The 12,325-nt window shown below is 43.7% G+C and overlaps 1 protein-coding gene across 2 annotated transcripts in view; it reads right to left on the bottom strand.

Annotated features, from left to right (window-relative positions):
- Nucleotides 1-11,649, bottom strand: part of GRB10 (growth factor receptor bound protein 10) — a 147,036-nt gene extending 135,387 nt beyond the window's left edge. For both annotated transcript variants that reach the window (XM_054058562.1, XM_054058564.1), the window contains exon 1: nt 11,540-11,649. The gene's annotated coding sequence lies outside the window, so the exon portion shown is untranslated. The remainder of the gene's footprint in view (nt 1-11,539) is intronic.
- Nucleotides 11,650-12,325: the final 676 nt, after the last annotated feature.

Raw genomic sequence — 12,325 nt, 5'->3', positions numbered from 1 at the left:
AGCAAATTGGTCTTGTTGCAATATTGTCTCCCTCTTGGCACGCCTTTTCAAGACAAAGCTTCCTCTTCTACTTTACAATACTGGTGCTCACTACCAACTCCAGCTGCCTGTACTTAGTCACAGCTGGGGGCTTCTGGCAGTTGCTACACCTTTGAGATGCATACATCCCACCCACCCCTGAGAAATAAATGGGGTATCTGGGTAACCAGGAGGGAAGACAGTGTGGCCACTGGGCTGTTGGAAGCAGGTGATATTGCTGACAAGCAAGCTGCAGGGAGGCAGCTCTTGCTGTGAGACAGGAGAGGGAGCAGAGAAAGCTGCTTTGGGAACCTCTGGTCTTCCTGCAAGCTGGGATTTAGAAGAGTTCACAAGCTCCTCAAACAAAGCACACACTTCCTTGCTTGGCTTCCCAGAGTTACAATTGCAGAATTAGAGGATATTGCCAGGAAGAGGTGAACTAAGACCAGCTAATGGATGAAAGCAACATTGCCCACACACTGCAACGATTTATGGTTCAAATAAAAGTTTAGGCAAAAATTCTCTGTGACCACACAGCTTGAACATAGATCCGTACTCAAACAATGACTTTAGACAAGCCGCAGTTGCGCACAGGAAGAAAGCTTTAGTCCCCACACACTTTAAAAAAAATAAATTAAAAAATATTTTAAAAGTAGTCATCCCATGGATGCGTGTCTGGCTGGATGAATGTTCTCTGAATCACTGCCAAAGTCAGTACAGATATGACACAGATGAAGTCAAGCATACAAGATATCCTGAGAAGAAACTTGGTATTCGTATGCAACCATGTTGGTGTGGCTATAAAATTACTTCTTTCTCATTACTTCCTTCATCTCTACAGCCCAAAAAACTAATGCAACATTTGTTTTAAAATCTGAACTTCCTTAAGCAGCTGGTATAGAGCGCTCAAAGTAAAACACAGGGTACAGGGAGAACATTTAACACATATTTTGTCACTCCCCAAAAAACCAAGAGACAGACTGTTTGCAGATGGAGGCAAACCTCTGTAATCAGAAAAAGATCTCTTTCTCAGTCCATCCAAGAGTTCACACAATGAGCTGGTATCCAGTCATCAAGACCAAGCTAGTCAGTTAGGTTAACCTTTTGTGTGTTAGAATTATGGAAAAAGTCAACCAGAAGTGTCTCTGAAGAGAATCACCAGTCACTTCTGTGCAATCCAAAACCCAAGAACCCGAACTCCAGGTCTTCCCAAGCTGTTTGGTAAAATGAAGGAAAGCCATTACATGTCATCCCACCCCGAAAGATGATTCCACATTTACCATAGACAAGAATAAAAACTGAAAATACTAAAGAACTTTAGTTTCCCATTTATAGGGTGGGTTAGTTTGGTTTTGGGGTTTTTTTTTCAGGCTAAGGCATATGAGCTTTAGCAAGGATAAGACTGCAGCTTTATCCAAAGCAGCCCCTCGGGAGTGTCAGTGAGTTTATTGGCAGGATCTGTCCGACAGCCACCAAGACAATTTCACAGTAGACACAAGAGCAATCGTTCCTAATGCCTTTATTTGACTTTGCCTACAGGAACCCTTCTTGATCAGACTGGAGTAGCTGGACCAGCTCACAGGCAGCTCAGGAACAGTGAGACTGGGAACAGCCAAGACATTCCAGGAAAAAAAGCATTTCAGCCAGTAACTGCCCTGAAACAAGTATGTTTTACCACAACATTTCAGAACCAGTCAACCAAATCCCCCATGTTCCTCATAGCACTGTCATAAGTATGAACAGCTATTATGCTCAATATTTTTCATAATATGAGTAATGACGGATTTATTACCAGTTACTTCCTCAGTTGCTCTGGTTTATGACAATCATATAATATGATACAGCTACAGATATGTTACAAAATCTTCCGAAAATTTAAACTTCTTTAAATGTACATGAGCAATACTAACATTTTTGTTACAGGCAAGTTGCTCAACAAAAATCCCCACCTAGCACTGACATTTCATATTCATTTGAAGAAAACCCAAAAACCCGTGTCCATTTCCTTTAAAAAATAATTTATAAAAGGACACAAATAAAAGACACCATTGCTCAGACTGACATTTCAGGGCAGCATACGGATCAGACACAAGTTTAAGACAAGTTCTTTTCCCTAAACACTCACACAAATCATAGAAAACTGCTTTCAACAGGTAAACTCGGCAAATACAGGCAGGCTCTGGAATCACTCTGCAGAGCCAGGTCTAGTCTTTAGCTTGCTTGCTTGTGTATCTCCATAGCATTTGCTAGAATTCACAGAGAAAAACCCTGTTTTAGGTCTTTAGAAAAATCAGTAGGCTTCCCTGGTTAAACAGTTTGCTACCACAGAAAGAGGAGGGGACTCTCTTTCTTCTCTTTACCATGTCTTTCTCTTCCTTTCCCTTTCACCTCGGCTGCCAATACTGCGTGCTTCCAAGAGCTGATCCTATACTCTAAATCCAGAAGAAATCCAGTCCCAGAAACAACAAGTACACGTGAGAACTTTCTACCCAGTCAGAGTGTGTGAACTACCAAGTTGACTGAGGAAAGACACCCAAACGCTCTGTCAAAGACATCATCTTCCAGAAGCAGTGAGCTCTTAGCATGGCCCACATCTTTTAAGAAACAAGACTCGCCTCTCTTCTAGGGAAAATGCTTCTTCACTTCCTCACGTTGTTGATTTTTCCACAACAGAAATTTGTATTTTAGCACTCTAAAAAAGGAAAAAACGACTTGTATCATTACTGTTGGCTGAACACCAGCCATCTCTCCAAAACTCTACTGACCACTGCCAAACTGACCCAATAAGCTACTTCACATCACCTACAGAAATGCCACCTTAGCTTATCTGAATTTTAAATGAGAGACCTGAGTAACAAAGCTTATAAGGAAGAGTTGGACTACTGCATGTAGAGAGCCCAAGAAGTTCTGAGAGATGAGTACAAGCAAAACTAAAAGTCATGCTATTACGGCACAGAATTCCTTTATTCACTCCACTTTTCAAAACTGCCCATTTCACAAACACCCATGAGAACTTCGACCACTGCTGGAAAGAAGAGTTGAACCATTTGCAAGCAAACCAGGAGAAATTACACAAGTTTGACACAAAAAAATAAAAATGAGACTAACCTTACAGCTCAGGAACCAGGAGTGGGAAAGGACAAACAAAGAGATGGTTATAGAACATGTTCTAACCTGTCATGCTGAGAACAAGGCTCAACTCAATTGCTTTATTCAATACGAGTGGACAGGTGTTCAAATACACAAGTTTTCTTACTCTCAGTCAGAAAATGTTAGCATGCACCAGCCCACAATGCTTCGTCTCTGAAAAAAGTTTTAGCTAATAATGTCACTGGGCTTGAGCAACCACCCTATTTGCAACACCTGGCTCCCTCTTTCCAAAGATCAGGTGGGTGCCCAAAGGAACCCATTTTTTGTTGGCAGAAAATGTGAAAGCAAAAATGAAGGAGATCCTCAATAATCTTTCAGAAAATGACCTGCAGAATTGCTTTGAACGTTGGCAGCATCATATGCAGCTGTGTGTCAACTCACAAGGGAACTATTTTGAAGGTGATCGTAGTTGATTTTCTTAATTTGTTGAATAAGAAAAATTACAGGCACAGTCTCAAGTTCTTTGTGTCGAACTTTGTACATTTATAAAAATGTAGCCAAAGCTGTGACTAGCAAGACATCTTGTGATGTCATTCTTCTATAAAAGGCTGTATGAGCAGTACTATTTTCCAGAGGATACCGGGGAGGGAAGTTACTCCACAACAACTTAACCACGTGTTTCAAGCATCATCACATACCTAAACTCATCCTGTCATGCACAGCATCAACTGCAGTTCTTTGTTAACACATGGAAACTCAGAGAAGCATCAAAAGTAATCCACCTTGCCTACTGGTAAAGAATATCAAAAGCTATCAGTTCATGAAAATAATTAATAATCTGTAGCATTGTATTTTAATCTTGTCTAGCATAATAATGGACTGCTTTTGATTGCTTTCCCCTTACAAGGCCCTCATTAAGAGCCATCATTTAAAAACAAAAGCCAAAGCTAGGTGACCACCAGCCAGAAAGGAAAGAAAAAAAAAGCAACCAAAACCAAACAAAAAAAAAAGAAAGAAAAAAGCCTAAACAACACACACATGCACCATACTTTTGGCTTCAACTTTTTGGACTTCAGGATTCCTGGAATGACATATTTCATCACAACACGAAATAAAACAAAAGAAGACTTAACATTAAAGTTGGTGAGCTTTTTCATGAAGCCTTAAAAATGCATGCATTCTGTGTCTAGAGTATAGAAACTGATGGCAAATCTGCCTCTAGCATAAGAATTAGCAGCAAGTACTGCTTTGTCCTCACAATTGTACTGCATGGATATCCTTCTCTTGGAAATTGTTTACTGCATTCCTTGCTGTGACCATGTACAGTAACTGGAACATCACAGTCAAAGCTGGACAGGAAAAACAAAAGCAACCTGACCCACCAAGAAAGCATCTGCCAGCACTTGAGCCATTGTTCTGCAAAATATCAAGGCTTAAATTCTGACATAATCCCCTGACATCTTGGATGATGTCAGTATAAGCAGCTATTAGAATGAAGAATGATCACCCACAAGACACTAATTCAGGAAGAATCAATGGTCTTGCAATACATATTTCTCCCTTAACATTCTCCTAAATGGACTTTAAAAAATCTGAACCATAAAGGAAAGCAGGTCATTTAAGAAAGGCTTTGGCACAAGACAAAAATACCACAAGCTTCTGAATTTGTAGCTTTTCCAGACCCTTGAAGTTAAATTCCACACTTGTGCTTTGATATAATGAAAGCTCCTCATTCCTTTCCAAGGATGCTCAGAGCTTTAACAGTATGCTAAACAAAACCCACCTACAGATTTTACCTTTCTCCAGTCCTTCTCACCCCCCTCTCCCAATTCCCATTTAAGTGGAGAGAACCTTCTCCTACCTGAATTTGTACCTAGCACTGTGGCAGAGATGAACATCATGGAAAGAAAAGGAGGAAAGAAGGGAGGGGGGAGGTAAGGTAAAAAAAAAAAAAACAACAAAAAAACCCACTTAATTTATATTTCAGCTCTTGAAAGCTTCTGCTCTAATCCTTTCTAATATATAACTATCTTGTCCTGTCATCCTCCATTAAAATCAATATCTCAGAAAATTTTCTAACAGTTACTACTCTAGAAAAGAATCCAAAACCTTGCCACCAGTTAGTTTTGAAATCTGAAGCACTCTAAAAAATGAGGCATACACAGAGAGTTTGATTGCAACAACCTAACCAAGAAAACATTTAAGAATCAAACCATTCTGTAACAGCAGCATCTGCAACGAAAGAGATGAGTGACATTGCAAGGATTCCCATCCCCATGGTTTCAAGACAGAAATTAGCACCTGAAGATTACTTAGAAATAAAGCTAACTGAAGGAAAAAACAGTTTCTGAAAATTTAGTCTGTGCTACAAACCAATAACAGGAGTTACAACAGAGCTGCAGCTACTTGATCAAGTCATCAGAAAGGCAGAATTCAGATCCCAGACACTGAAAGAAGTTTCCAAGTGTTCAGTCAAGTGCTAATCTCCACCATGAAAAGAGTCTATGGGCTTTGAGATTCTCCCTGCTTATTGATTTTCTCACCAGGCATGCATAATGGAAGAATGATAGTGGTGTCATGGAGTATTATCTCCCCTTACTCATCTGCAGCCTTTAGCAACCACAGGCTCAGCTTCACAGCGGCTGCTCCGTTTCTCCAATTTTTCTGCTGACACAAATTCTGCAGCAGCAAGCGTGAAGGAAGCACAAGGTCCGTACTCTGAAGTTTACTTTGTGAACAAATGTAGAAATCCCCATCACTGCCTAGTAGGAGAATTCCTTCCCATTGGGCTATAGGATTACAAGGCATTTCCTCTACAGTTTGCTTGCCAGGAAAGTAATTTCCTATTTTTGTCCTGTTGAGAACGAGTAGAAGCTGGCATTGATGGAGGCTGGGAGGAATCAGAGGCTGGTTTGCTGGTGGTTTAACCAGATGTGTTTACAACTACCCCATTCATCATGACCTGACTCTCTAAAAGTGCCTTTTTGGAATTTGCTCGTGTTCCTTGGGTTTTGGCCTCCAAAAAAGCTGATACAGACTCACTAAGAAATACATTGTTTGAATAGTACTGCTGGAGCAACAGAACGGTCCAATAGTTAATACTATAACCACTGATGCCACTGTTGGGCATTAAGATGAACGTAGCTGATCAACTTGTTGCTTTTGGCTTAAGGATGACAGCTTAGCAGCAGGAGGGTAAGATAATGGGAAAACCTCTTGCAGTATTCCTCTAGAGTCCAAAAAAGAATATAACAGAATCAGGACACCACATTTCTTTCTCAGATATTCTACAGTATCAGCCCACAAGAAGAAAAAGAAGATATGGTCGCAGTATTGCCAAACTCATCTAGGGCACTCATCATCTCTCCCCCCAGGGACTATGACTATCACCGCAGTCCCAAAGCTTTTTACAGAAATACACTGCGCAATATAATTAAAACTTGCAGGTCCTCTCACTCTCTCCCCAATTCTCACTTCAGGAAAGAATAAGCAGTCTGTCGTACCTTCACATGGTAAAGAGGAAATTTCTCACTGCTGATTCTTTCTCCAAGAAGAGGTCAAACTATTCTAGCAAACAAGCCTATTGCATCATACCTGAATCAGCACAATCTCAAAGCCAGCAGCTTTGAAAGCTTCAAACAGCTCCAAAATTGACACATTCCACCTCTTTCACTACCAATGAGGTAGGCTTTCATTCCATATGTCTAGATTATGGCAGACCTAGTCTAGCAATCTAGAAGCTTGACACAATCTGTAATTTTACCCAACACCATACACCACAAGAACTACACGTTTTCCTCTACCACTTTCCTCTCTCCAACGCTACTATTTGATACCTAAAGACATGACTTACCAAAAATTACTTAGCAAAGGTTTCTGAAAGTCTCTGGGAAGGAAAACCTCCCTCACACTAACTTATAGTATTAGTCACATGCTGTAACACCCATGCTACTGGAGAAGGTCTACTACTGCTAAAAAGATCACCCACTTAGAACAATCCATCTTCATGATGGCCACCTTTTGCTGTAGCCATTCAGGAGTAGCATCTTCCCATGGTTTAACTAACTGGAATGCAATTAGTAGATTTCATTAAAAGCTCTCTTGGCTTGTAAATGAGCATTAATGCTGGGTTTTGAAAAACGCATATGATTCATCCCATCTATACCTTTGTTCAATCCACACACCTGAATCTCTGGTCCTTCCCACTATGGGCCATTTGCCTGTAAAAACCCAAGCAGCCACATTGCTGCAACTGCCTTCTCCTAACAGAAAATTACTCACTCAGTGCTCAAAACCTCATGCTTTCATGAGTGTCTTCCAAAAAGTTTTCAAATCCATTGGCAGCAGCAGCCTCTCACCATTAAACAGAAACCGCTGGTCTTTTCTGTCGGAGGCAAGGAAAGAGGGAACTGTTCACAAGGGCACTACTCTAAAGTAGGGCTTGAACTTGCATTGCCTTCAGGACTGGTAGCCACGTCCATTTGTTCTGCATGAACTGATCCATCTGTAACTTATGCAAGACCCTAGGAAAGCGAAGAGACAGATGAGTTTTCAGTCAGTGGATGCACATCGGTACAAATGAAAAGATAACTCAGAGTTTTGGGATAACTTGGCACTGGTGGTGACCCACTTCATGCATCCTTCAATTTTCAGTGTTCTTATGCACATTCAAAGTCCAAAAGCTTCTAGAAACCACAACCACCACCACTTTCAGATGAATGTGCCTATATGAAAAATGTAGTGCCTGTCTGTCTCTTACATTGGATATCTGCTGAACAGATAGTACCCAGGGGAATAAAGCATGCCAGCAAAGGAACTGCAGAGTATATCCAATCAGACCTTAAAGTCAGGCTATTCTGGTTGTTTCATCACTGAAGAGATTAACAGTGTGTTTGTAGACAGGATGCCTCATACTAATCAACAATTTTCTTTTATGCTGCACTCAGTGGAATCTGGCTTCCCTTGATAGCCCTCTCCACATCCACAGCACAACTGAGGAGCCATATTGAGCGAATGGAAGAAGTGCTGTCCAAGATCATCCAATTCAACAGATGGCGTGAGAATAGGAAAGACTTGGCACACAGGGCTAGTTCAGAAGTGCACAGCTCAACAAGTATAAAGAAAGAAAAGTTAATGAGGTGACATCTGTTTACTTGATAACATTATGCTTCATAACAACCGCTGGTTTGGAGACAAAGTGATGAGAAACAAGACTACTTTGCCACATCCAAGTTTAGGTTGCACAGCCTAAACTGATCAGCAGGCAGTGCAAGGATAGCAAACCCGTAAATAAAGTCCAACACTTGTAAAAGGATTCATTGGCAACCTCATTCCTCATAATTCCTAAAAAGACTGTGGAGTTTCACCTTTTAGGAGAAGGATCCTAGATTCCTAGATCTCCCTAGGTGAAGAGTCACAACTGGTACATTTTGGACACACCCAGGAGCAGGTCTCGTTTCCAAGAACAACAATCCTAACTCCTTAGCCTGCTTTCCTACAGAAGGAGGCTTATGCAATCACATTGCAGCCAAGCCAGTTGGCAAGTGTCATGCAAGCCTGACAGAGGCAGAGGTCTCAACAGTTATCTATCTCCCCTGTTTGTGAAAACATTGGGCCAGGTGGGCACGCTTAAGAAATACTGCACTGAGAGCTGGCATCAATACCTTCACAGCTGAGACCAATCCGAAGAAAAGCAGGCTTCCTTAGTCTTAATTTGAACAGAAATGCTGGCTTAAAATGAAGAAAAGCTTTTCTCTCAACCCCTCTAATAAAGTTCACACAGAGGTTTAGAGTTAAAAGGCCAGCAAAAACTGGCAGGGTTTTTGCACCACAGTGTTCACTGTGATCAGTGAAATTTTTACCAGAGGAAATAAACTTAAGTGCAAGCTAAAAACAGATACCGCTTCTCATCACAAAGCACACCCTACATCTCTCCCCCTGCAAGCTTTCAGGTGTCTGAAGAAGCACCCAGGTGCATTTCCCAACATGCACACGCTTCCCAAGACAGAGTTTTGCCTAGAAATCTGGCTTCATTTAGCACTGCTACTATAAACCTCCACAACCACACATGCAGGTGCATAGCAGAAGGGAGGACAGGAGATGCAGCACAGTCCCACCCAGTGTGATACTACCTGGGAGCTCCCACTGCAACGCACACCCAGGGAAGCTGCTGGCACCTCACAGCCTATAGGGACATCTGCTAGTTCAGTGCTGTCAGAAAAACTCTGAGCGCAATACTCTCATGCTGCTGGCAGAAGCGGTGCATGACCCAACTATGCCTTTTTCCTGCCAGCTGGGAACTCCCCGCCTTGGAAGGATCCCTTTGCCAAGGAGATCCAAATACTTTTTGCCCTTTTATACCCTAAGCACAACTGAGAACACAACTAAAGATTTCTAAAAAAATCTTTGCTACAATTCTTGCTGAAGTCATTTCAGTGCTTGCAAGACAGAGAGCTGCAAATATTTGTTTTATTCACAGAGCACATTGTATACACTTCAGTAGAACTAAAATGTGGAGATCCATCTTGCATTTAGGCAGTGCTTTTGGACTACCTAACAAAAAACACAGGAATACACTATTGAAATCCAGGTGTGGCTGTATCTGAGGATGAAAGCCAACTCACACAGTGTTAAGAGAGGGGATGTTTTGATTAATAAAACCAAAGAAAACCATGGAAGTACCACAAGATTTTTAAGATCTAGCCAGGGTAAACAAGACCTACTTTAAGAACAAATAAAGTCCAAATGAAGAAAATAAATCAGAGTTATAACATGGTAAAATGACCACTGGAGGCAAGCATCAGGGTCTGATGCTCCACCAGTTTGCTATTTGCAATAAGGCGACCAAACACTGCTCTTCAGGATTTGCTGTTTGCTCTACGCTGTGCTGAATTTTAAAGAGTTCAAGTTTAGAGAAAGAAAACCCAAACAGCCTTGATATAAGCATATAATTGTACAAAGATAGCCTTAGGAATATGGCTCTGGAACAGCTCTCCTTCTTCCACTCCATTGAGAGGTAAGCCCTTCAGAAAGATGAGCACTGCACAGGAAGAGCATCCTGCTGAGCCCCTGTACCGTTCCTCAACCCCAAAACAATCACAAAGCACAGCCAGAACTGCCATTTAAAAGTTTTCCTTTTTCCATGCAGGTTTTCTAACCTCCACGCATTTGCAGTGGGTTTTTTTAACCTGCCTTCATAATTCACTTCTTTTAATCCTAGGATTAGCCTTGTTGCCCTTCTCCATTCTTTTTCTAGAGCTTTAAGTACAACTCGTCTCTAGATGCAGGAATAGATCTGGTTTGAGTTGTTAACACATCACTGCTACGTGTTCTACAAAATCTCTGTTAAAATAAGTAATTGCTCAGCAGCTCTGTGAGGCAACACAATCTCAACCGTCCCTTAGAAGTATAATTTAAGGTGGTAGCTACCCATATCCCTCCTTATCCTCCTCCTGCTGGCACCCCAAGACCCAAATTCATTCTTCTTTAGCGAAAAGAAAAGCAAACTGCATTCTTAGGTACCGCTTTAGGAAAAAAAAAAAACATCAACGTTGCTTTGACATAACAGCAACACATGCTCCCATTTCAACGAACGGGAACATTTTCAAGCAGACCACCACTCCAGGCTGCTGAATCAGCATTTTCCATCCTGCTGGCAATACAGAGTTATGCGACGCTTCAAAAGAAAAAACGGGGGGGAGAAAGAAGAGGAGGAGAAGGGGGGTGGAAGGACACCACCGCTGGCACTTAAGGAACAGAAGCGGGCCGAGAGGATTTCGCAGGAGTTCATCTGCCAAACCAATTAACTGCAAACTGTTCCAATAAAGATGCCACAGTTATACAATGAGAGAGAGAGCGAGAGAGCCATGCGTGCGCGGGGAGAAGAGGCAGGAAAATAAACCAGCGCTCCCTGCCCCCAGTTTCGGGGCTCGGGAGGAGAAGGAGGAGGGATGCTCTCCCACGGATCCTCGCAGCGGGAGAGCAGGAAGGTGGCAGCACCCGGCGTGGCATTTTCCTCCCGCAAAACGAGGGTCGGGAACGGGGACACAGGGAGGAGTTGGGGCAGCACCACCCGGCGGGGCAGCTCTTCACCCACTTCCAGCGCTGAGAGACTTGGGGGGGGGGGGGAAGCTCGAGGAAGGGAAACACGAAACAGGCGAGCGCAGAAAACGCGAGCCGGGGTGGAAAAGAGCCGCCCTTTGCAGCCCCGCGGCCACCAGCCGGGCAGCGGGAGGTGCGCGACGGGCGCTGCCCGCAGGCACCGCGCCGGCTCCAGGAAAAGGAAGTTTGCTCTCCTCCTCCTCTTTCCCACCGCCCAGGAGCGAGACCCCAACCCTCCCGCCACCGGCTCGTGCTTCTCCAGGGGCAGACACCGACAGCATCCCCCCCCCGCCACCCCACACACACACACACGGTTCCTCTCCCCCCTTACCTGCGGGGCTGCAGCGTCCCCGCCGGGCGCCGCGCACTCAAGTTGTGGGGTCGTGCGGGACAAGGAGGGGGGGGGGCACGGGCAAGCGCTTAAAGCCAAAAAAACAAAACAAAACAAAACAAAACAAAAAGCAAAAATTAAACAAACAAAAAAAACCCAAAACAAAAAAAAAAACACAAAAAAAAAAACAAAACTAAAAAGATTAAAAGAAAAATATTAAAATTAAAAAGAAAATGTAATGAAACAACTGGGAAAAAAAAAAAAATAAAGACTAAAGCAAAGCAGACCCGGCGCGCACGGGGACGCTGGCGCTTCCGCACAGCGACACCCCCCTCCCAAGACTGCGGGGAGAGATCGATGCGGAGAGAAACTTGTGGTGCCGCCGTCGGGTGCTCGGGGCGCCGCTGCCGCCGCTCCCGCCCCGCGCCCAGCTGACTCCGCGCCGCCCCGCCCCGCCCCGCCCCCGCCGCACGCAGCCGCAGCCCCGGCACCGCCCCGCCGAGATGGAGGGGGAGAGGGGATGGGGCAGAGGGGCGTGTGCGCGCTGGCACACAGGTAGCACCGGAGGGGATGGGTTGTTATAGAAAGCCGGCAGAGCGGCAGGGGCATCGCCCGGCTTGTACTTTTCATAGAATCGTAGAATGGTTTGGGTTGGAAGGGACCTTAAAGATCATACAGTTCCAACACCCGTGCCGTAGGCAGGGACACCTCCCACTAGGTCAGGCTGCCCAAAGCCCCATCCAACCTGGTCTTGAACACCTCCAGGGATGGGGCAGCCACAGCTTC

This window comes from Cuculus canorus, chromosome 2, assembly GCF_017976375.1.
Source record: "Cuculus canorus isolate bCucCan1 chromosome 2, bCucCan1.pri, whole genome shotgun sequence".
In the NCBI taxonomy this organism is placed as follows: Eukaryota; Metazoa; Chordata; class Aves; order Cuculiformes; family Cuculidae; genus Cuculus; species Cuculus canorus.
The sequence above is the reverse complement of the archived record's forward strand: the minus strand, read 5'-3'. Positions and strand labels throughout refer to the sequence as shown.